A 25,676-nucleotide genomic window follows, 5' to 3' on the forward strand; every position below is an offset into this window, starting at 1 on the left:
GGGCCCAGCTACCTAATGAATAATGCCTATTATTGAGTAAAATATGAATGTGCTGGGCAGGCTCTAAAATGGCCTCCAATGATCCCTACCTCCTGGTATTCACGCCCTTGTGTAATCCCCTTTCCTGGAGTTTGGGCAAGACTTAGAAACTGTCTTCTAATAAATAGAATATGACAGAAATGACAGTATATCAATTCCAAGATTTGATTATAAAAAGCCTGTGACTGCCATCTTGGGAGCTCTTTCACACACATGCCCATGCTCCCTCTTGGACAGCTCAGTCCGGGAGGAGTTAGTTGACTTTTATACGGACACTTGGGCTGCCTAATGGGAGGTTCATGTGGTAAAGAATTGGCCAATAGCCAGTGAGGAACTGAGGTCTGCCAACAAACACGTAAGTGATCTTATAAGTGAATCCTTCAGCTCCAGTCAAGTCTTGGACTTGGACCATAAACCTGACCAACAGCTTGACTGTAGCTTCGTAAGACAATTTAGGCTAGAGATGCTCACTTAAGTTATACCCAGATTTCAGAACAACAGAAACTAAGAGATAATAAATGTTCATTGTTTTAAGCCACTTAAGTTCTGTTGCACATCTATAGATGACAACTAATATAATGAGTAAACATATTCACACTGAAGTGCTATTAACTTCCAAAGACGGTCATTAAATAATGATAAAATTGTCAATTCTTTAAAAAGATACAACAATTGAAAATATATATACACCCAACATATATATTTAGAAGCAGTTAAATATATAAGGCAAATATTAACAGAACTGAAAGGCGAAACAGACAGCAATAAAATAATAGTAAGGGACTTCAACGCTGCACTTTCAACAACGGATAGATTGCCCAGACAGAAGATCAGTAAGGAATCATTGGACTTAAACTACACTTTAGGCCAAATGAACCTAACAGACATACAGAACATTCCATCTATGAGCAGCAGAATACACATTCTTCTTAAGCAAACGTGGAAATTTTCCAGGACAGATCATATGTTAGGTCACAAAACAAGTCTTAAACTTAAGAAGATTGAAATTGTATCAAGTATTCTTTCTGACTGTAATAGTGTTAAATTAGAAATGAGTATGAGGAAGAAAACCGTAAAATCAACCAATACATGGAAATTAAACAGCACACTCCTGAACAACCAATAAGTCAAAGAAGATATCAAAAGAGAAATTTAAAAGTTCTTGAAAGAATAAAAATGGAAACACAATGGATCAAAACATAAGGGATGCAGCAAAAGCAGTGAAAGGAAAGTTTATGAAGATAAACACCTACATTAAGAAAAAAGAAAACTCTCAAATAATCTAATATTAAACCACAAGGTACTAAAATGAACAAACTAAGCCCAAAGTCAGCATAAAGAAAAAATAATACACATCCAAGAAGAAATCATTAAAATAAGGACTAAAAAAATCAAAAACAATAAAAAAGATCAATGAAATTAAAGTTGGTTTTTTTTTGGAAAAGATAAACAAAACTAACAAATCTTTAGCTAAAGAAAGAGAAGACTCAAGTAAAATCAGGAATGAAAGAAGAGACATTACATCTGATACCACAGAAAATTAAAAGATTATAAGAAACTGCTATGAACAGCTAGATGCGCACAAATTGTATGACATCGGAGAAATGGATACATTCCTAGAAACTTACAAACTTCCAAAACTAAATCATGAAGAAATTGAAATATGAATAGACCAATAACAAGTAAGGACACTGGATTAGTAATCAGAAATCTCTCAACAAATAAAGTCCAGGACCAGACGGACTGGTGATTTCTACCAAATATTTAAGGAAGAAATAATACCAATTCATTTCAAAGTCTTCCAAAAAATTGAAGAGGAGAAATACTTCCAAACTCTTTTTATAAGGCCAACATTACCCTGACAAGGACATTACATGAAAAAAAAAATTACAGACCAATTTCCCTAATGAAGATAGATGCAAAATCTTCCACAAGATATAAGCAAACCAAATTCAACAGCACATTAAAAGGATCATACACCATGATCAAGTGGGTGCAGGATGGTTCAACATATGTAAATGTGGCACAACACATTCACAGAATGAAAGACAAAACCACGCAGTCATATCAATAGATGCAGAAAAAGCATTAAACAAAATCCATTTTCTATTCATTTTCATGATTAAAAAAACCTCTCAACAAATTATATATAGAAAAATTCATAGCTAACATTATACTCCACACTAAAAAGTTGAAAGGTGTTCTTCTATATAAGAAACGGGACAAAGATGCACACTCTTGCAACTTCTAAAAAACATAGCACTGGAAGTTCTAATTAGAGCAATTAGGAAACAAAAAGAAGTAAAAGTCATAAAAATTAGAAAGAAAGAAGATGGCATAATCTATATATTGAAAACTCAAAAGACTTTACCAAAAAACAGTTAAGTGAATAAATGAATTTAGTAAAGTTGCAGCATACAAAATCAACATACAAAAATCAGTCATGTTTCTACACAATAACAATGAACTATTTCAATAAAAAAATTAAGAAAATGATCTCATTTACAATAGCATCAAAAACTAAAACACTTAGGAATAAACTTAACTAAGGAGGTGAAAGATCTGTACACTGAAAACTGTAAGACATTGATGAAAGGAATTGAAGACATAAATAAACAGAAAGATATCCCATTGTCATGGTTAATATTATGTGATAACTTGACAGGGATAAGAGATACCCAGATAGCTACAAAACATTATTTTGGAGTGTATCTGTGAGCATGTTTTCACTAAGAGCCCAAACAAAACAAAAAAGTAGGAGAAAGGGTTATATTATTTGTTTTTTATTTGTCACTCTGTTTCTCCCCTCCATCTCCCTTTATTTAGGATTAACAGAATATTTGTATTCCTTTTGATTGTTTGAGTATAACCCTTTTTAAAAAATTGCTGCCTTAGGGATTGCACTATGCACCTTTAACCTGTCACAATGTTGAACTAGTTAACATTAATATTGTACCACTTTTAGTAAAATGTAAGAATGTTACAATATTATTATTCAATTTACTCCCTTCTTTGTGTTATGGTTTTTATATATTATAGATCTTCATACATTATAAACTTTGTTTCATTTGATTTCATGTGTTTTAGGCAAATTAAAAGAAAAATAAGTTTCTAAATTTCCAGTGCTCTTCATTTCCAACTATAGATGTGATTTTCTCTGTTTCTCTGCTAAAGAAATCCCTTCGGTATTTCTTATAGTGCAGACCTGCTAGTGAAGAATTCTCTCAGTTTTTACTCATCTGAAAATTGTTTATTTTACCTTTATTTTTATTTTGAAGTATATTTTCATGGGATATAGAACTCTTAGTTGACCTTTCTTTCTTTTTCTTTTCTTTCAGTACTTTAAAGATGCAGTTCCTGATATTCTGGTTCTCCATTAGTTCTGAGAAGGCAGCAACCATCCATATTACTGTTACCCTTTATACAACAAATCATTTTTGTCTGCTTTCAAGATTTTCTATCGTTAGATTTCAGCAGTTTAACTATGACGTGCCTAAGAATAATATTTTCTTTTTTTTCTTTCTGAGACAGAGTCTTGCTCTGTCACCCAGGTTGGAGTGCAGAGGCATGTTATCGGCTCACTGCAATCTCTGCCTCCCGGATTCAAGCAATTCTCCTGCCTCAGCCTCCCGAGTAGCTGAGATTACATGCACATGCCACTATGCCTGGCTAATTTTTGTATTTTTAGTAGAGACGGGGTTTCACCTTGTTGGCCAGGCTAGTCTCGAACTCCTGACTTCATGATCTGCCCACCTCGGCCTCCCAAAGTGCTGGGATTACAGGTGTGAGCCACTGTGCCCGGCCAGAATGATATATTCTATGTTTACCTTCTTTGGAGTTTGCGGAACTTCTTGAACTTGTAATTTATATGTTTTCGGCCATTTTTTTTTTTAATTTTGGTCCCATTTTCTCTTTCTTTCTCCTTTCTCTGTGAGACTACAATTACATGTTTGTTATATTTTTGTCACATTCTTCCACAGGTCCGTAAAGCCCTGTTAACTTATTTTTTTCATTTTCTATTCTTTCCTTTCTTCTGAGATATACAGAGATACTAACCAACCTTTAAGTTCATACCTGTTCTTCTGTCATGTTTAATCTTCTGTTAAGTAAGCCCATGCCAGCCATGCATTTTTATTTTGGATATTTTATATATTATTTATATTATTTTCATTATATGTGTTTCATATTTTAGTCCATTTATTTTTAGCTTCGAATCTCTACTGAGATTTCCCATGCAAATTTTTATTTTTTAAATTTATTTTTTATTTTTATGGGTACATAGTATGTGTATATATTTATACGGTACATGAAACATTTTGATACAGACATGCAATTTGAAATAAGCACATTATAGAAAATGAGGCATCTATCCTTTCAAACATTTGTCCTTTGTGTTATAAACAATACAATTATACTCTTTCAGCTATTTTAAAATATACAATTAAATTATTTTGACTATAGTCACCCTGTTGTGCTATCAAATATTAGATATTTATTCTTTCTATTTTTTGTACCCATTAACTACCCCCACCTCCTCTCCACTGCCTACTACCCTTCCCAGCCTTCGGTAACCATCCTTCTACTCTCTATCTCCATGAATTCAATTGTTTTGATTTTTACACCCACAAATAAGTGACAACATGAGATGTTTGTCTTGCTGTGCCTGGTTTATTTCACTTAACAGTTCCATCTGTGTTATTTCAGATGACAAGATCTCATTCTTTCTTATGGCTGAATAGTAGTCCATTGTGTATATTTACCACGTTTTCTTTATCTGTTCATCTGTTGATGGACACTTAGATGGCTTCCAAACCTTGGCTATTATGAACAGTGCTGCAACAAACATGGGAGTGCAGATATCTCTTCAATAAACTCGTTTCCCTTCTTTTGAGTATATACTCAGCAATGGGATTGCTGGAACATATAGTAGCTCTATTTTTAGTTTTTTTGAAGAACCTCCAAACTGTTCTTCATAATGTTTTTAATAATTTTAATCATCACCAAAATTGTACAAGGGTTCCCTTTTCTCCACGTTCTTGCCAGCATTTGTTATTGCCTGTCTTTGGATATAAGCCGTTTTAAGTGGGGTAAGACGATATCTCACTGTAGTTTTGATTTGCATTTCTCTGATGATAAATGTTGTTGAGTACTTTTTCATATACCTGTTTGCCATTTGTATGTCTTAAGAAATGTCTATTCAAATCTTCTGCCCATTTTAAAATTGGATTAGATTTTTTTCCTATAGAGTTGTTTGAATTCCTTATATATTCTCCTTATATAATCCCTTCTCAGATGGATAGTTTGAAAATATTTTCTCCCATTCTATGACGTGTTGATTTTATCGTTTGTTGTACAGAAGCTTTTTAACTTGATGTAATCCCATTTGTCCATTTTGGCTTTTGTTGCCTATGCTTGTGGGGTATTACTCAAGAAAATTTTGCCCAGACCAATGTACTGACGAGTTTCCCCAATGTTTTCTTGTAGTGGTTTCATAGTGTGAAGTCTTAGATTTAGGTCCTTAATGCATTTTGCTTAGATTTTTGTATATGGCAAGAGATAGGTGTCTAGTTTCATTTTTCTGCATATGGATATCCTGTTTTCCCAGATCATTTATTGAAGAGACTGTTTTTTTCCCCAGTGTATGTTCTTGGCATACACTGGGGAAAATAAGTTCACTGTATGTGTATGGATTTGTTTCTGGGTTCTCTTTTCCATTCCATTTGTCTGTATGTGTTTTTATGCCAGTACCATGCTGTTTTGGATACTATAGGTCTATAGTATATCTTGAAGTCAGGTATGTGATTCCTCTGGTTTTGTTCTTTTCACTCAGGATAGCTCTAGCTATGATGTATCTTTTCTGGTTTCATGTAAATCTAGGATTGCTTTTTCTATTTCTGTGAAGAATGTCATTGGTATTCTGATAAGGATTGCATTGCATCCATAGATTCCTTTGGGTTGTATGAATATTTTAACAATATTGATTCTTCCAATTCATAAACATGAAATATCTTTCCATTTTTGTGTTTATTTCCATTTCAATTGTCTTTAATTTATTTCATCAATGTTTTATAGTTTTTATTATAGAGATCTTTCAGTTCTTTTGTTAATCCTTATGTATTTAATTTTGTTTGTGGCTACTGTAAATGTGATCACATTTTTATTTTTTTCAGATTTTTCACTGTTGGCATATAGAAATGCTGCTGATTCTTGTATGCTGATTTTGTATCCTCCAACTTTACTGAATTCATTTATTATTTCTAATAGTTTTTCTGTGGAGTCTGTAGGTTTTTCCAAATATAAGATTATATCATCTGCAAACAAGGATGACTTCTTTCCAATTTGGGTGCCCTTTGTTTTTTTTTCTTGTCTAATTTTTCTACCTAGGACTTCCATTACTATGTTGAACAACAGAGGTGAAAGTGGGTATCCTTGTCATGTTCCACATCTTAGAGAAAAGGCTTTCAGTTTTTCCCCCTTCTGTATGATATTAGCTGTGGGTCTGTCATATATGGCTTTTATCGTGTTGAGTTATGTTCCTTTTGTTGTGTTGAGGTATCCCTTTTTAAGGGATTTTATCATGACAGAATTTGAGATATTTTATCATGACAAAAAGCAGAATGATTTTCATCCTTCATTCTGTTGATATGATGTATCACATTGATTCATTTGCATATGCTAAAACAACCTTGTATTTCTGGGATAATTCCCATTTGGTCATGATGAATGCTTTGGTTTGAATTTGGTTTGCTAGTATTTTGTTGAGGATTTTCACATCAATATTCATCAAAGACATTGGCCTGTAGTTTTCCTTTTTGTTTTTGATGTGCCTTCATCTGGTTGTTATATTGGGGTGATACTGGCCTTCTAGAATGAGTTTGGAACTATTCCCTCCTCTATTTTTTGGAATAGTTTGAGCAGGATTGATATTAGTTCTTTAAATCTTTGGTAAAATTCAGCAGTGAAGCGATCAGATCCTGGACTTTTCTGTGCTAAGAGACTTTTTATTATGGCTTCAAACTCATTACTTGTTATTACTCTGTTCAGGATTTGGATTTCTTCATGGTTCAATTTTAGAAGGTAGGGATTTACCCATTTTCTCTAGATTTTCCAATTTATTTGCATATACTTGCTCATAGTAGCCACGAATGAGTCTTTGAATTTTTGTGGTATCAATTGTAATGTCTCCTTTTTGATCTCTGATTTTACCTGTTTGGGTCTTCTCCTTTTTTTCTTTATTACTCTGGCTAAAGATTAGTTAATTTTATCTTTTCCAAAAATCCCAACTTTTTGTTTAATTGATCTTTTGTATTGTTTTCATTTCAAATTCATTTATTTTGGCTCTGATCTTTATTATTCCTTTCCTTTTACTAATTTTTGGTTTAGTTTCCTCTTGTTTTCCTAGTTATTTCAGAGGCATCATTAGCTTATTTATACAAAGGGTTTTTTTATTTTTATTTTTTTATTTTGAGACAGAGTCTCTCTCTGTCATCCAGGCAGGAATGCAGTGACACGATCTTGTCTCACTGCAACATCCACCTCCCAGGTTCAAGAAATTCTCATGCTTCAGCCTCCCTAGTAGCTGGGATTACAGGCATGCACCACCATGCCTGGCTAATTTTTTGTATTTTTAGTAGAGATATGGTTTCACCATGTTGCACAGGCTGATCTCAAACTCCTAAGCTCAGGTGATCCACCTACCTCAGCCTCCCAAAATGTTAGGATTATAGGTGTGAGCAACCACACCCAGCTCGGACTTTTTTTTTTTTTTTTTTCAGATGGAGTCTCACTCTGTCACCCAGGCTGGAGTGCAGTGGTGCAATCTCAGCTCATTGCAACCTCTACCTCCTGGGTTCAAGCAATTCACCTGCCTCAGCCTCCCAAGTAGCTGGGATTGTAATCCCAGGTGCCCGCCACTACACCCAGCTAATTTTTGTATTTTTAGTAAAGATGGGGTTTCACCATGTTGGCCAGGCTTGTCTCGAACTCCTGACCTTGTGATTCGCCTGCCTCAGCTTCCCAAAGTGCTGAGATTACAGGCATGAGCCACCGTGCCTGGCTGAAGTTTCTTTTTTCATGTAGGCACTTATAGCTATAAATTTTTCTCTACTGCTTTCACTGTATCCCATAGGTTTTGCTATGTTGTTTCCATTATGATTTGTTTCAAGAAATTTTTCAGTTTCCTTCTTAATTTCTTCATTAAACCACTTGTCATTCATGGGTATATTATTTAATTTCTACATGCTTGTATAGTTTCCAAAATTATTCTTGTTGTTGATTTCTAGTTTTATTCCATTGTAGTCAGAGAAGATGCTTGGTATTATTTCAGATTTGTTTAATGTTTTAAGACTTGTTTTGTGACCTAACATACGGTCTGTCCTTGAGAACAATCCACATGCTGAGGAAAAAAAAGTGTATTCTGCAGCCTTTGGATAAAATGTTCTGTAAATATCTGTTAGATCCATTTGTTCTATAAGGCAGATTAAGCCCAATGTTTCTTTGCTGAGTTTCTGTCTGGAAGATCTGTCCAATGCTGAAAGTGGGTATTGAAATCTCCAGCTATTATTATATTGAGATCTATCTCTCCCTTTAGCTCTAATAATATTTGCTTTATATAGATAGATACTCTAATGCTGGGGACATATATATTTACAATCATTATATCCTCTTGCTCAATTGAAAACTAACATTATATAATGATCTTGTCTCTTCTCGCAGGCTTTGTATTGAAATCTATTTTGTCTGATTTAAGTACAGCTATTCCTGCTTTTTTTTGTTTTCCATTGAGATGGAATATCTATTCTCATCCATTTATTTTCAGTCTGTGTGTATCTTTATAGGTGAAATGATTTCTTGTAGGCAACAGATCATTGGGTCTTGTTTTTTCATCCATTCAGCCATTATATGTCTTTTGATTGGAAGGTTTAGTTCATTTACATTCAATGTTATTATTAATACCTAGAGACTTACTCTTGCCATTTTGTTATTTGTTTTCTGGTTGTTTGTGATCTTATCTTCCTTCTTACCTTCTTACCTTCATTCCTGTCACCCTTTTAATGAAGGTAATTTTCTCTGGTGGTATGATTTAATTTCTTGGTTTTTTGTGTGTGTGTGTGCATTGCATGATTTTTAATTTGACGTTACCATGAGGTTTACAAATACTAGCTTATTATCCATACTAGCTTATAACCTCAAATAAATTTATTGATAATACTGAATACAAATATAGACAATTTTTTAAATTTTATTTTCAGGGGTACATGTGCAGGATGTGCAGGTTTGTTACACAGGTAAATGTGTGCCATTGTGGTTTGCTGTACAGATGGACCCATCACCTAGGTATTAATCCCAGCATCCACTAGCTATTCTTCCTAATGCTCTTCCTCCTCTTCCTACCAATCCCCCAACAGGCCCTAGTGTGTATCATCCCTACCCCCACCCATGTATTCATGTGTTCTCATCATTGAGCTCTCACTTATAAGTGAGAACATGCAGTATTTGGTTTTCTGTTCTTGAGTTAGTATGCTAAGGAAAATGGCCTCCAGCTGCATCCATGTCACTGTAAAGGACATGATCTCATTCCTTTTTATGGTTACACAGTATTCCATGGTATATATGTACATTTTCTTTAGTCTATCATTGATGGGCATTTAGGTTCATTCCATGTGTTTACTATTATGACTAGTGCTCCAATGAACATATGTGTGCACGTGTCTTTATAACAGAAGGATTTCTATTCCTTCAGGTGTATACCAAGTAATGGGATTGCTGGGTCAAATGGTATTTCTGCCTCTAGGTCTTTGAGGAATTGCCATACTGTCTTCCTCAGTGATTGAACTAATTTACACTCCCCACAACAGTGTAAAAGTGTTCTTTTTTCTCTACAACCTCAACAGCATCTGTTGTTTTTTGACTTTTTAATAATAGCCATTGTTAGTGTGAGATGATATCTCACTGTGGTTTTGATTTACATTTCTCTAATGATCAATGATGTTGAGATTTTTTTCATGTTTATTGGCTGTATGTATGTCTTCTCTCCAGAAGTGTCTACTCATGTCCTTTGCCCACTTTTTAATGGTTTTGTCTTATAAATTTGTTTAAGTTCCTTGCAGATGCAAGATATTAGACCTCTGTCAGATGGACAGATTGCAAAAACTTTCTCCCATCCTGCAGGTTGTCTGTTCACTCTGATGATAGTTTCTTTTGCTGTGCAGAAGCTCTTTAATTAGATCCCATTTGTCATTTTTGCTTTTGTTGCAATTGCTTTTGGCATCTTTGTCATGAAATCTTTGCCCAGGCCTATGTCCTGAATGGCTTGCCTGGATTATCTTCTAGGGTTTTTATAGTTTTGATAACTCATTATTTTGATCTGATGACAACTTAACACTAAGTGCATAAACAGACAAAACACACAAAAAGAAAACTAAGAAAACTCTAACTTCATTTCCCTGCTTAACTTTTTGTTTTCTCTTTATGTTTTATTATACTGCCTATGTCTTGAAAAGTTGTTGTAATATATTATTTATGATTGCTTCATTTAGTCTTTCCACTTAAGATAAAGACAGTTTGCACACCACAGTGTTATAATATCCTGTGTTTTTCTGTGTGCTTACTATTACCAGTGAGTTTTGTACCTTCAGGTGATTTCCTTCTTGCTCATTAACATTTCTTTCAGATTGAAGAACTCCCTTTAGCATTTCTTTTATGACAGGTCTGGTGTTGATGAAATCCCTCAGCTTTTGTTTGTCTGGGAAGATCTTTATTTCCCCTTTATGTTTGAAGAATATATTCACCAGATATAGTATTGTAGGGTAAAAGTTTTATTTTTCCCCTTTGGCACCTTAATTATGTCATGTCACTCTCTCCTGGCCTGTAAAGTTTTCACTGAAAAGTCTGCTGCCGGATGTATTGGAGCTCCATTGTATGTTATTTGTTTCTTTTCCCTTGCTGCTTTTGGGATCCTTTCTTCATCTTTGACCTTTCGGAGTTTGATTATTAGATGCCTTGAGGTAGTCTTTTTTGGGTTAAATCTTCTTAGTGTTCTATAACCTTTCTGTGGTTGAATGTTGATATCTGCCTCTAGGTTTGGGAAGTTCTCTGTTATTACTAGAATTTCTGCTTGATTCTTTTCAGTTATTTCAATCTTTATGTTAAATTTATGTGATAGAATTCTGAATTCTTTCTCAGTGTTTTCTTAAGTTTCCTCAGGTATTTTGAATTCTCTAAAAGGTCACATGACTCTGTCACTCCAGGATTGGTCCCTGATTCCTTAGTTTGGTGAGGTCCTGTTTTTCGGGATGATATTAATGCTTGTAGAAGTTCATCAGCATCTGGGCACTGGAGAGTTAGGTATTTACTGTAGTCTTCAGTCTGAGCTTGTTTGTGCCCATCCTTCTTGGGAAGACTTTCCAGGTATTTGAAAGAACTTGGGCCACAAGCCCAATATCACCGTTGTTTTTGCAGACTCAAAGATGTACCATTTTAGTGGTTTTGGATAAGACAGGAAACAATTCTCTGGATTACCATGCAGAAAATCTTCTTCTTTTCCCTTTCTTTCTCCCAAACAAATAGAGCCTTCTCTCTATGCTGAGCTAACTGGAACTGGAGGTGTGGTGATGTAAGTAACCCTGTGGCCACCAGCACTGGGACTGTGCTGGGTCTGACTTAAAGCCAGCACTGCATTGGGTCTTGCCCAAAGCCTGCTGTAACCACTATCTGGCTACCTCCTATGCTCACCGAAGGCCCTAGTACTCTATGATCAGCAGGTGGCAAAGCCAGCCAGGTTTGTGTCCTTCCCTTCAGGGTGGTGAGTTCCTCCAGGCCCGAGGCAGATCCAGAGATGCTATCTGGGATCCAGAATTTGAGTCACAAACCTTAGAAATTTGCCTGATGTTTTATTCTACTGTGGCTAAGCTGGCACTCAAACTGCAATACTAAGTTTTTCCTACTCTTCTCTTCCCTTTCCACAGGCAGACAAGCCTCTTTCTGTGGCCACTACCACCCTCACCCCATGGGGGAATTCTGCCAGTCTACCACTGATGTTCACTTAAAGCCCAAGGGCTCTTCCATCAGCTTGTGGTGAATGCTGCCAGGCCTGGGACACACCCTTCAAGGAAATGAACTCCCCTCTCATCCAGTGTAGGTCCAGAAATTCTGTCCAAGAGCCTAGGCCTGGACTCAAGACCCCAAATCCCTGCTTGTTGCTCTACCCCACTGTGGACAAGCTGGTACCTAAGGCGCAAGACAAAATCTCTTTTACTTTTCCCTCTGCTTTTCTTAAACAAAAGGAGTTTTCACCATAGCCACCACATCTGGGAATGTGCTAAGTCATACATGTAGTCAGCATGTCTCAGAGCCCAGAACCCATGGGGTATTCCCTGGATATCGCTGCTGCTTATTTAAGGCCCAAGGGCTCTTTAGTAAGTAAGTGATGAGTCCTCCTGCCAGGTCTGGGTCATTCCCTTCAAGGTAGTGGGTTCTCTTTTGGCCCAGGGTGTTTCTAGAAATGCCATCTAGCAGCTAGGGCCTGAAATGGGGACCTCACCATTCTGCCCAGTGCCCTATCCTATCCTAGAATCCAAGATGCAAGACAAAGTCCTCTTTACTCCTCTCCTTAGACAGAAGGAAGGAGCTACTTTCATTGCTGTGAGCTGTGTAGCCTGTGGTTGTGGGAGGCATAGCACAATCACTCCTGTAGCAACCCTGCCTGATGTCTCCCTAAGTAAAATGCCACCCTCTGAGCCCAACCCAGCACTAGGAGTTGCCTAGGATTGCAGTCCTTGTGTCCTAAACTGTCTTTACTAGGACCCTACAGCACTTTGGCCTGCAGCGGTGACACTTGCCAAGAAACTCGAGTTCCAACCACTGGGATGGGTGATTCCCTTCTGACTAGGTCTGATTCAAGTGCTGCCTCTTTGCACAGGTGCTGGCTGAGCCCAGCATGGCTTTGCTCTCCACTATGACAGGGCAGCACTGAGATCAATATAAATCCTTCAATCGCACTCTGCCTTTCCCAAGTGCACAGACTCTCTGTGCCGCATGGCCACTGCTTAGGGGTTTGGGGAGTGTGTGTCAGCAATTCAAGACTAAAACTGGGAACTGTAATTGCTCACTTGATTTTGGATTCTTGTGGTGGTGCTTTTCTGTGTACAGAGTTGTGAAAATTCGGCATTCCAGCGGTGGGGAGTGGGAGACAGGATGAATGGTGTAGGCTTCTATTCTGCCATCTTGCTCTGCCCCAGATTTTCTATTCGTTTGGAACATATTTTATTGCTGTATTCTAGGGCCCAGTCAGGAAGTAGAAAACTCACCAAAAAATCTGAATAGGAAAATGTAATTAAAATAATTATTAACTACTAAGAAATAAAGAGAATTCCCAGGCATATTTAAATTGCAAATATACAGAACAGACACTGTTTCTAGGATGGAAGCAGAGTAACTAAGGAATAAATAAACATAGAATAAGTTACCTCTATTCCCAGGGCTGAGATTCAGATGTGATTGGAGGGAGTGTGGCTATGGCTCCCTGGATGGCAGGAAAGTTAGTGATGTGTTTAATCTAGGGATGGCAAACAAAAATCACCTGCTGAAGTGCCCAGCCCAATGATATACTACTGAGAAGCTGCCTGATGAGGTGTTGCTGAAATTCACTGGAAACCCACCTTCTGGGTGTCATATTCTACAGGCTACCTCACACTCAGCAACCAGAATTTTCAAAAAATACAAAATAAAAAGCATATCAGAATGAAGAAGAGAAAGAAGCCCCTTTCTCCCACAAAGTTCCTTCAGCACCTCCTATTACCAAGACTTAAGGGCTCATGCCAAGCCTGGGCAACATAGTGAGACCCTATCTCTACAAAAAAAAAAATTTATTAGCCAGGCATAGTGGCACATGCCTGTTGTCCTGGCTGTTTGGGAGGCTGAGGCAGGAGGATCACTTGAGCCCAAGAGTTTGAGATTCCAGCAGGCTAGGATCATGCCATTGCACTCCAGCATGGGTGACAGAGCAAGACCTTGTATCCAAATAAAATTTTAAAAATCTTAATATTGTGCTGACAAAAGAGAAAAGTTTATTCGCTCTAGCTATAGATCTTAAAGCAGGGAAAAGAAAGGTAGACTTGGAGCTGAGAGACAATAAACCGATAACATAGTTACAATAGCTGCTTTAAAATTGTTGTCTGCTAGTTCCAACATTTATGTTACCTTAGGGTTGATTTATTTTGACTCATTTTTCTCTTGACTATGAGTCACAGTTTTCTGTTTCTTTGCATGCCTGCTAATTTTTAATCTGTAGTAGACATTGTGGATAATATTTTGCAGAGACTCGATTCTGTTATCATCTTCTGGATAATGTTGGTTTTTATTCTAACAGGCAGTTAAATTATTGGATGATCACTTCAAACTTGTAGAGGTTTCACACATTTTGGAGTGTGTCTCATGGTTTATGCATAGATGTAGTGTGAATCCTTAAGGTTTATATTTGGGGATCGTCTACTCCTGCAACGTGAAATTAATGGGGTTTCCATGAAGAGCTTGAGTTTACCAAACTGTTTCAATACGGCCAGACTCGAATTCCAAATTCTGTCTCCCTTAGGAAGGGCAGCAATTGAAATCTCTCTCAGGATTTCAGCTGTTGCCTTCTGCTGGGTTCCTTAGAATCTCCCCCCTTATATGCATATCAGAGAGTAGCCAAGATTTGAGGACTGTTTATGTAAAGATTTGGGGGTTCTTTCTTCCATGGATTCCTCCTTGCCAGGATTTCCCACTCAATTTCCAACTTCTCAGGCAGCCCTCAATTCTGTTCTCTGGCACCTTAAGTCAATAACAAAACAGCTTTCAGCTAATCTCTAGCTGTTCTGTGCCTTTCAGGCTAGATAGTTCCCACAGAGAAAAAGCCATGTTGAAGTGTACCTTACCCAGTGAAGTTTTCCTCCTTTAAGGGTCCTATCCTTCACAGTTTCTGGCCTGCTTTTTGGTACTCATAAGTTTCTGAAACAAACTCCTCCTCCTCTACAATACCAAAAATAGACAAGATGATTTCTAAGAGACATTCTTACTCTAAGAGCTTTGGATATGACTTTGAGCGGCAGGTAGATCACAACACACATAGAAATGAATCTGTTTATTTTAACTGAAAGTGTTATAAGTTGTCATGTTAGTACAATTTGCACTGTATTCAATACATACTGACTATAGTTCTAGATAGCATATTAATTATACTGGGGTATAATAAAGTGGAAAAATAGGACAAATGTAGCTGTATAATAATTTATCTGATTCCTTCTTTCAGAGTCAGCTGTATGTCTTCATAATAAATAACTTTAGTTAATGAAGCATGCTTATAAAATGTGTTTGTATATGAAAAAGAGATCAGCACAGTATAGAATTCATATTGTTCCTGAACTTTCACCATGCTTCTCTTTGGAAATATATTCATGTTTCTGTATGGGTAAACTATTGCTCTAACACAATCTATTGAACATGGATGGTCTCCCGGGCAAAGCATCAGGTCACATAGCACAGCTGGCTGAAGAGAAGTAATTGGAGAAAGGATTTATAGCTCAGTAACAAGCAGACATCTTCAGTGGCCTGTTTCTTTCTTTTCTCATTAACCTGTCTGAAGTTTCATTTCTTTGCAACTACCAGCTGCAGATGGCTTCATCCTTGTTCAGCTGGATCTCAAATAAATCTAGTCTTGGGTAGTACTTCATCTTGTGTAAAAGAAAAAAAAATGTGAAGAACAATAAGAAGAGCAGCTCCTCGGTGTAATGATGAAGAGTCACTAATCTCTGACTGCAGAGGGGAAATGCTTAGGGACAGCCTGTCTGTATTCCTTTCTCTCTATTTTATTAAGTGCTTCTGTGCTTTTCTTTTCTTAATATAAAATATTATACACTGCAAAAAAAACCCCACATAGCACATGAAAGTAAAAAGAGAAAATTTTTTAGTTCACTATTAACCTGACTACATACTATAAAAAATGTTTATCATTATTATAAGCATTTTGCTGTATAAACTTGCACAAAGTAGCACCATTCACTTCTTTACCTAAATGCACATCTATATTATTCATTTTAGTTGCAGTGTATTGTATGGATGTACATGCTTTTAAACTTAAACTTTATTTTATTGATCTTCTACTAATGGGTGCTCAGTTTATTCGTTTATTTTGTTCTTGATTGATATTACCATGAGTATCCTTATACATGTATTGTTTTGCATTATTTCTGTAAGTTTACAGAAGAAAGATTGTTGCATAAAGGGCATAGACATTTTTAAAGCTTTTCATGGACATAAACATGCGTCCTTCCAGATAGAACATACCAGTATCTACTCCCACTATGATGTGAGAATTTTCTTCACCCTAAGACACATATTATGTGTACTAAAAATTTGAGTACAAGTAATAGCAAAATCTAACTTTTTGAAACACTTGCTACATAGCAGCATCTGTTCACAAGCATTTTAGATTAATGATCCCATTTACATCTAAAACACTTCTATAATGTAGGGGCTGTGATTATTATTCTCATTTTACAGGTGAAAAACTGAAGCACAAGGAAACAACTAGTCAGGTCAACATGCAGTAGAAGTAATGCCAAGATTTAATCTCAAGCAGTGTGATTTCACAGGCTGAACTTTTAATGGAGTCTCAGGAAAAACAGTTTGGCATAACTAAATAAGTGGCATAAAGCCCTTGGTGTGAGAACAGTTGCAACTTCCCTTCTTGCCTCTAGAACACCACACTTTCTTGGCATCCATCCTATTTCATGGGCAATTCCTTCCTAACTCCTTTGCTGGCTCCTCTTCCATCTGATTCCTAAATGGTGCAGTACTCAAAGCCCAGTCCTGGGCTTTGATCTCTTCTCTTTTTACACTGTGTCTTAGGTGACCTCCTGCAGTCTTCTCACTTTAAAGATCACATAAAAAACAATGATTCCCATACTGTATATACAGTCCTGACCTTTCCTTGGGCTCATATATCTAATTGCCTTCTCAATACCACTGCAGGGTCTAATCAGCACCTCAAATTTAAGATGGCCAGAACAGAATTCATAGTTTCCTGAACTTGTTCCTCATTTGTCTCCCACATCTCAGTAAATGATATCACTAGTAGTAAGTTGCTCAAACCAAAAATCTGAGTTAACATGATTTCTTATTTTTCCTTTTATCTCTATATCCATTTTATGAGTAACTTCTCTCTACTGTACCTCCGAGATATGTCTCAAATCCATTCTTTTTTCCCTGTCTTCGCTATCACTCCCTTAGCTCAAGCCACCATCACTTCTAACAGCCACTCCAACTCTCTCTATAAACAATTCTCTATACATTAAGAATAATCTTTGAAAATATAAATCTGATTATATCTCACCATAATTTGAAATTTTCAATGACTTCCCAGAAGATTTAGGATAAAATTCAAATCCTTACTCTAGTTTACAATCCCCTCGTTACATGGATCTTGCCTATCTTTCTTTCACATTGGGTAACATTCTCCCCTGACCACCATGCTATAGATATACTATTTTCCTTTCTGCTACTTGAAAATATCAAACTTATCTCCAATGATGTAATTTTTCACTAGCTGTTCCCTTTGCTAGGAATGCTCTTCTCTTAATCCAGTGGTTCTCAAATCAGAGACTATTTTGCTCCAGGGGTATATTTGGCAATGCCGTCCCAGACATTTTTGTCACAACTGGGGAGATGATACTAGCTTCTCATACTAGAGACCAGGGATGTTGCTAAGCGTCTTCTAGTGCACAGGATAGCCCCCCACAACAAAGAATTATCTGGTCCAAAATTTCGATAGTGGGAAGGTTGAAAAACCCACTTTTATCAACAAATAACTAGCTCTTTTTTATTTTTTAGATCTCAGCATATATTTTAATTCTTCAGAGGCCTTTCTTGATCACTTAAACCCAAGTCACCTACTATCACAGTAGTTTAATTCCCTACAATGTGTTTGTCATTCCTTGAATTTTTTCATGTTTATTCATTTAGTTTGCTTGCTCTTTGTCTGTGTATTTCTCTACATTATAAACAACATGAGAGTAAGAATATTCTCTTATTAAACATTGTATCCCAACCACCACGAACAGTGGTTCAAAGAAACCACAGCTCAAAGAAGAGCTACATAAAGATAGTAGAGGGGATGAAAAACTGAGACTGTGATGTTCTGTTTTTACTGGAGAGGTGAGAATATTGACCACTGTACTTGCAACTTCATACTAGAAACCTAGGGTTCAAAGTAGGTAAGACACTAAGGCAAAAAGATGAGCTTGGAGGGTGGGTAGGATGATCTAGGGCAATCACCTGAAAAAAGCATAATTTTTGTAAGACATTACTAACATTTGTAAGGTCTCCAACAACAGTGGTGGAAGTGGAAAAAGGAGGAAGGTTTTAGGCAACAGTGGCAAATATAAAGGTGGCAGCCAAAGCCCCAGATAACTTAGCAGAATTCTGATCTACGTTTCCTTTCTCTCCTTCTCCTGACAATCCCAACCTTAGTATCCAGGTTACAGGGGCCTCAAAGCACTGAAAAAGCTCTCAAATATTTCAAATATTTTACCACTAAGATTCCCCCCCAAATTACCTTTGGCACTGACAAAGATAGGACCCAAGTCTACTCCTGCAACTTAAATGGTCTTAGACCTGTACCAAATTGTTCTCTGGGAAGAGCATGACCTGAGTATGTGAGAGAGATTAGCATCAGTAAGATCAAATAATCTTTTTCTAAAATACAGTACTCATTAGGCCCAGTTTAAATAATATGTCAATCAAATCAATCAGTCAAATATTCACCAAGTACCTACTATGCACCTAAACTAGTATTACCAGCTGTTCTACCTCTGGCATGGCCTAGATAATTGTCATAAGAGAGGAAGACTAAGGCTGAGGGTAGATAAAATGTGAACAAGGTCCAGACAGTGAGAGATGTCAAGCATGAAGTTAGTTCCAGCCATAGATCATAGAGAAGCTCATAATCAGGAGCATGGAGACAGAGAACAGGATCTGCTCCAAACAAGGACCTGGCATCAAAGATGCAAAATGTAATCTCAAGTCCTGAAATGTAGACAGTGAACAGTGATGGGGATTCCAGAACAGGCAATAAATCACCAAGTGGAAGGGAGGCAGGCACTGGTTCAGGACTCTAACCCAAGAATTTGGGGATCTAAAGGGTGGAGATGACAGGTAGGATTAGTAAAAAAACAAAGCACAGCGCAAGTGCTGTTGTATGATTCCCAGCATGTTACCAATGCAGGAACTCTGGCAAGGATGCAAAACTCAATGTGTGAGACTTTCCTTGGTAAAGACACTAGACTAGCACAGGCAGGGATCAACATATTGTTTTTCTGTTTAGGGTAGAGGTGGGTCCAGGTGAATAGTTTCCATAAGAAGGTCAATATTGGACAATAAGAGTCAGCATTTAGTCAGGGCAAGATTGTAAGGGGCTCTGAATGCCAGCATGGCAGAAACAGCAAGTTATCATCTAATATTTATTCTTTCCTTTCCTGGTAAAAGAACCACTGTTTTATTTTCGGCAAGAATACCTTTAGTTAAAAATCATGTTTCTCTTTGCTTCCCTCTCAGCTATGTGTAACTAAGTTGTATGTAACCTTCAGCTATATGTAACTAAGAATTGGCTAAAGAGATGGAGTGTTCTGTGGGGTATCCAGGAAGACTAAGGGAGCTGCTTCAGCTGGTGTGAATTTCTTTATGTCTACTGTTCCCCCTTCTGTCGGTGATGACTATAAATGCTAACAGTCGTATTAGACCATGAGGTAACCTTGAGTGAGACCAGATGCCATGACTAGAAGCCATTAACTAAAAATTGCACATCACAAAGATAGGAAGGGTATTGGTCCCAGATGAACAAATGAACCTGACGTACCAGTCATGGCATGCACTCCTCCGGATTTTTTTTTTAAGCAGGGTCCTGTTCTGTCACCCAGGCTGGAGTGCAATGGCACAACAATCGTGACTCACTGCAGTCTCAACCTCCCAGGCTCAAGAAATCCTCCTACCTTAGCCTCCTGAGTAGCTGGGATTACAGGTGGGTGCCACCATGCCAGGCTAATTTATTTTATTTTTAGTAATCTAATTTTTAATTTTTTATGAAGACAGAGCTTCCCTATGTTTCCCAGGCTGCTCTCGAACTCATGGGCTCAAGCGATCCTCCTTATTCAGCCTCCCAAAGTGCTGGGATTTCAGGTATGAGCCACTGCAGCTGGCTGGATTTATCTTTTTTTTTTTTTTTTTTTACACGAGAGAGAGAAATAAAGATCTATTTTGCTTTAGTCACCATTAACCTGGCATCTCCATTATATGCAGATTCCCTTCATCTCAGTTGGTACAGTGGAGGAGTCAGGTGGACAGACTCTAGGGCAGTCCTCCATGATTCCACCTCCTACTGCTCATGCCCTTGGGCAATTGCCTTCCCCTCAGCATGGGCAGGGCCCGTCACTTGCTTCTCACTACAGGAAATGGCAAAGGTAAAGAGGTGTCACTCCCGTGTTTGCTTTATGTATGTAAGACTATGTCTTCTTAGCAGATTCTAGAGACTGTCTTCCTAGCTGGCTTTGAAGAAATAGCCAGGTTGAGAAGTCCACATGACAAGAAGCTGAGGGCAGCCTTTAGGAGCTGAGAGTGGTTTCTATATCCAACAGCCAGCAACAAACCAGGGTCCTCAGTTCTATGACCACTAGGAAATGAATTCTGCCAACAACCTGAAGAGGCTTGGAAATGAATTCTTCCCAGTCAGCCTCCAGATGTGAACACAGCCCAGTGAACACCTTGCTTGCAAACTTTTGAGAACTTAAACAGAGAAATCAGCTATGCTGTGCCCAGACTTCTGACCCACCAAAACTGTGAGATAATAAATGTGTGCCGTTTTAAGCTCCGGCATTTGTGATAATTTATTATGCCAAGGTAGATTGCTAACACAAGGAACCTGAACTTAATCTCAAATTTTCCATGGCTGTAGTTCACCTTATCCTACAAATTTACCATTCTGTTATTCTGTGGAGTGTGTACATGTGGAGTTCATAGTTACCTGATTTCACATATAATGCAAAATACATTGAATGATTTTCAAAAAGTAAAGGTATAGTCTTTACCTCCAAGAAGTCTGTTAAGTACTTTTGCATGCTCACTAACTGCCTTCACTGGCACCTTCATCAAAGGTAAGCAGGAGACTAGTTAGGGCTCATTCAGGCTTCTTGAACACGACAACTGATTGAGACCGTCCTTTTACTCATACAATGAGCCACACAAAGTGGCTTAATACACTTTTTTATATATGAAAAGAAAGAAGCAGAAAGGATTCCTATCTGCCCAAAAACATGATGAAGATTAAATAAACATGAGATTAATACACTTTTTTATACTTAAAAAGGAAGAAGCAGAAAAGAAAATATTGCAGATTCACATATGCCCGAAAATATGAAGATTAAGTAGTGAGATTTTCAGACAAAAGAGTGCCACGGAACTGTAAAACATTATTATTAATTAACATAGTTGTAAAAACTCAGGTTCCAAAAAGAGAAAAATCTTGGAAGCAATTATGAAATTCATTGTATGACATTTAGATTAAATACACACTTCTCTTAAGAATACAAAACACTGAGTACGTTCTTCAATCTACCAAATATGAATAATCCAATTTGATATCTTTCCACCTATCAGCCAGGGGTATTGAAAAACAACGGATGACTTAATAAACATAGAAAGCTTCTAACAACGTCAATGCGCTCAACTGCATTATATTATATCAAACATAATTGTTCTGTGTCATAACTAGATAACATAAATATCATAGAAAAGGTCAGAGAAAAAAGAGTCTCATTAACTTTCTTTTGTGTTAAACAATAGATTAATACCAGTTAATAAAGCAGTTGTGAGTCATTGTTTTCCCACAGAGTGCTGTTTTTGGGGTTGGGGCATGGATTAGAATAATGAGAGCTTATAACTTACTTTTAAAACTTTTTTCCAGAAGTAGAAGTTCTAAGTATGTTAATTACTTCTACTATGTCCCCATTACAGACAAAATGTATGATGTACTGCTTTTCATTCCAATACTTACAACTGAAATAAATCTTTTGATATGTGGCTTAATTATCTGGATATAAAATTCTTTTCAAACTAAGAATTCTATCAACTATAAGCTTGCCCCAAATGTATGACACATGACAGTCTTTGATATTTCCTTCATGACCCAACCCCACCAAAACCAACAAATAACTAGAAAAAAATTGTATTGTGATCCTTAAATATTCCATATGACTTTTGGAAATGAAATATTCAAATGGAAAATTACTTTGGCCAGCAATTGTAAATCAATTCTGTTCAATAAGCCTTGTGGTTAGTGGAAATCCCTCCATATTCTGGCAATAGAATGACAGTCACTCCTAGTTGTTGGTAATGGTATGAGTTGATAACATTTTATATCTTCCAAGGAAGTTGTATATTGGAAAGCAGACGGGAAAGAATTTGGCAGACTGAATTAGTTGTTGTTTGTCACATACAAATGGGATATAAGATTAATATTAAACAATTAAATTTCCACATGCATCTGAATTTCAAACAAATGATATACATATAATCCCTACATATTTCATGTCATATTACTCTAATTTCCTAAGTTTAGGTGTTTGATCACCTTTTGGTATAACTGTTTAAGTAAGTATTCATATTACTGATAATAGTTCACAGTTAATTGAAAAAGATTGAAAAAATGATAATTCTGGCTCTTTTAGGAGAGGCAGAGACTCAGGAGTTCTAGAGTAGAATAAAAAACAGCAACAAAAATAAAAAACACCTCAAAAAAGAATTCAGGAATAGAGATCAAAGAGTGTATCTCTATGGGAGAAAGTGTTGTCAGCCAAGCAGAAGCTGAGAACTTAAAGGGATCTTCAGGTTGCATTTTATTACACAGATCATCCTGAAGTTACACATTCTCCATGAAAAAAATTTCTAAAAATGCAGATAACTTTCGTCTGTACATCATTTGGTAGTTCATAAAGAGTTTTCATATCCATCATCTTGAATTTGAGTCTCATGGTAATTCTGTTAAGTTGATATTAGTCATTCCCATCATATAGTAGCTCATGGTCATACACTCAAAAGTGGCCCCAAAAGAACTAAGTCCACGTGTTCTTGAGTAGTGCTTCTCAAAGTTTAATTGAGATTTGTTAAAACACAGATTGCAATGTAGTAGATACAGGGTAGATTCTGAGACTCTGAACTTTTAACGAGCTCCTAGATAGTGCCAAAATAGCTAGTTCATATGGACCACAGATTGATTAGCAATGTGTAAGGCTAGATATAGTGCTTTTTCTATTACAGTACACTCCCCTCTCCTTTTCCATACCTACTGACATCTGTACCAAATATTTTATTTAAATATATCATATTTTGTGTGCATTCATTTTTTTCTATTTTCTCATGTACAAATATATCAACAAAGTATATGGTAAAGTTTTGTTAATGAGTAAGTAAAATACATTGTAAAAATCTGAAGAGCATAGTCCATGTTAAATAAGCTTTTTATTTCCTAAATAGCTAAGAACATAAAATATATGCAATCTGAAAATTGAAATAAAAATGTTTCCAAATAAAAATTCAGCTGATTGTTTTGACTATCCAGAGAACACAGCTGGTATCTATCCTGTACCACAGTGGAGAAGTAGGATGGAATTCAGGAAAATAGGAAGCAAGTTCTGAACTGAGAAGAGGCTGGGGTTTGAGGCAGAATTGAAAAGACCTGAGAGCATCTCTAAGTAAAACTCAAGATTCATGATTCATGTGAAGCTGAAACTCTCTACCTCTTATTACCCATCTTCTATAGTTTGTCACCTTTATCAATCCTGACATCTGTAATAAAGCAGTGAAATAGATGTTAACATCAAGGTTTCCACCAAGACACAGTGATTCAACAGAAGCTGCATGCCCAAGTGAGCGGGCCCATCACAGTTTTCTGACTCTGGGACTCCTCACCCAGGGCTCCTGACACTCCCTCAAGGTTCCGGAACAGTATGGGGCCTGCTTGAGACAAAGATTTCATCCTGACACAAAGACAAAATCCACCCTGCTGAATACAATTTAAAGGGGGTAGTGAGAGGCATAAATTATGTTTCTATTAGAACTTATGAGCCGTGGTTGCTTAAGATATGCTTTATGTAGTCTGGTTGTTTGGGTTCAACTTAGAGGGCTGTTTTGAAAGTACCTTCGACTACGCATAATGAGGACAAATGGGAGATGATGGGAAAAATGGTGATGTTGTGGCCACAGGCACAGGAAAGAGCTTCACGTTTTAGTGAAGTCAGAGAACCAAGTCGTGCTGCCATCATCTCACGCCACAGGGCATGCAGAACTGGTGCAAGAGCCCACAGCTCCTGCCTCTTAGTCAGCTAAGCTAATGTTATTCAGAAGTTTGATTTTAAAATGTTCTAGTAGCTAATAATTTTTAAGTTTATGACCCAGTTTTTCTACTTAGAATGGAAATCTGACTAGTTTAAAATGAATGTACCCTTCAGCTCACAAGATAAATTAGCCTTAAAAAGAGATGTTGCCTAAAATGGAGAAATGCTAAAAATATTTACATTTTATGCTTGTATAATCTAGTAGGTACATTGTTCAGAACAATATTATTCTTTCTCTTAGGACAAAAAAAAAACCCAAAACATTTTGAAAGCAAAGCATTGATAAATAGTTATTTGACAAGACAATAGTGAAAAAATAAATAACTGATTCATTATTATAGATGCTTTTTGGACAAACCCAAATGTTCCTTTCTGTGGTTCCAAGTCATTACTTAAATTATTTATATATTTATCAACTTCTATTTAGAATTAAATTTAGAATTAAGTCCAAGTTGATAAATCTCCTTTTAAGCTTCTATTTTCACACAGATATATGAAAAATATAAATGTTCAAAGAAGTATTATTTTCCTAAAGTAGACTTTTTCCATATGTTTAAGGTATCAATCAGCAAGATGATTAAATATAAAAAAATTTTCTAATTTTCAGAGGAAATTTGACCATTCAAGTCACTTTCTATTTTTATTTTATCACTATGAAATGCAATATCTATTTGACATGTTGTAACTTATTTTCACACCAATAAGCCATTTTGGGGGAAGGACCATTTCAAAAACATATTTCAACAAATATAATGATGAAAATTCAAGGGAATAAAAAAGACTTAAGATTTAAATTATCAATATTTTAATTAAAGAACATTAGGAAAAATTATCTACACCTTTTCTACTTTTATTTGAGGTAGCAATATTAGCATAAAGAGGCTTCACTGTGTAAAATGTTTTATGAATGAGAGAAGATGGCTGAAGATAACTCTTGTGGACAGCTTTATTTGAAATTTTTTCTTTATGTAAGAAATGAAATAAAATATTAGATTTTATCTGATCTTTTTTCTTGAAAGAAGTTCTTTTGAAAAAAATTTCAATCCATTTTAATTAAAATAGGTACTTCTGAATTTCTTTATTTTATTTTATTATTATTATACTTTAAGTTTTAGGGTACATGTGCACATTGTGCAGGTTAGTTACATATGTATACATGTGCCATGCTGGTGTGCTGCACCCATTAACTTGTCATTTAGCATTAGGTATATCTCCTAATGC

Source organism: Pan paniscus, chromosome 9 (genome assembly GCF_029289425.2).
Source record: "Pan paniscus chromosome 9, NHGRI_mPanPan1-v2.0_pri, whole genome shotgun sequence".
Lineage (NCBI taxonomy): Eukaryota > Metazoa > Chordata > Mammalia > Primates > Hominidae > Pan > Pan paniscus.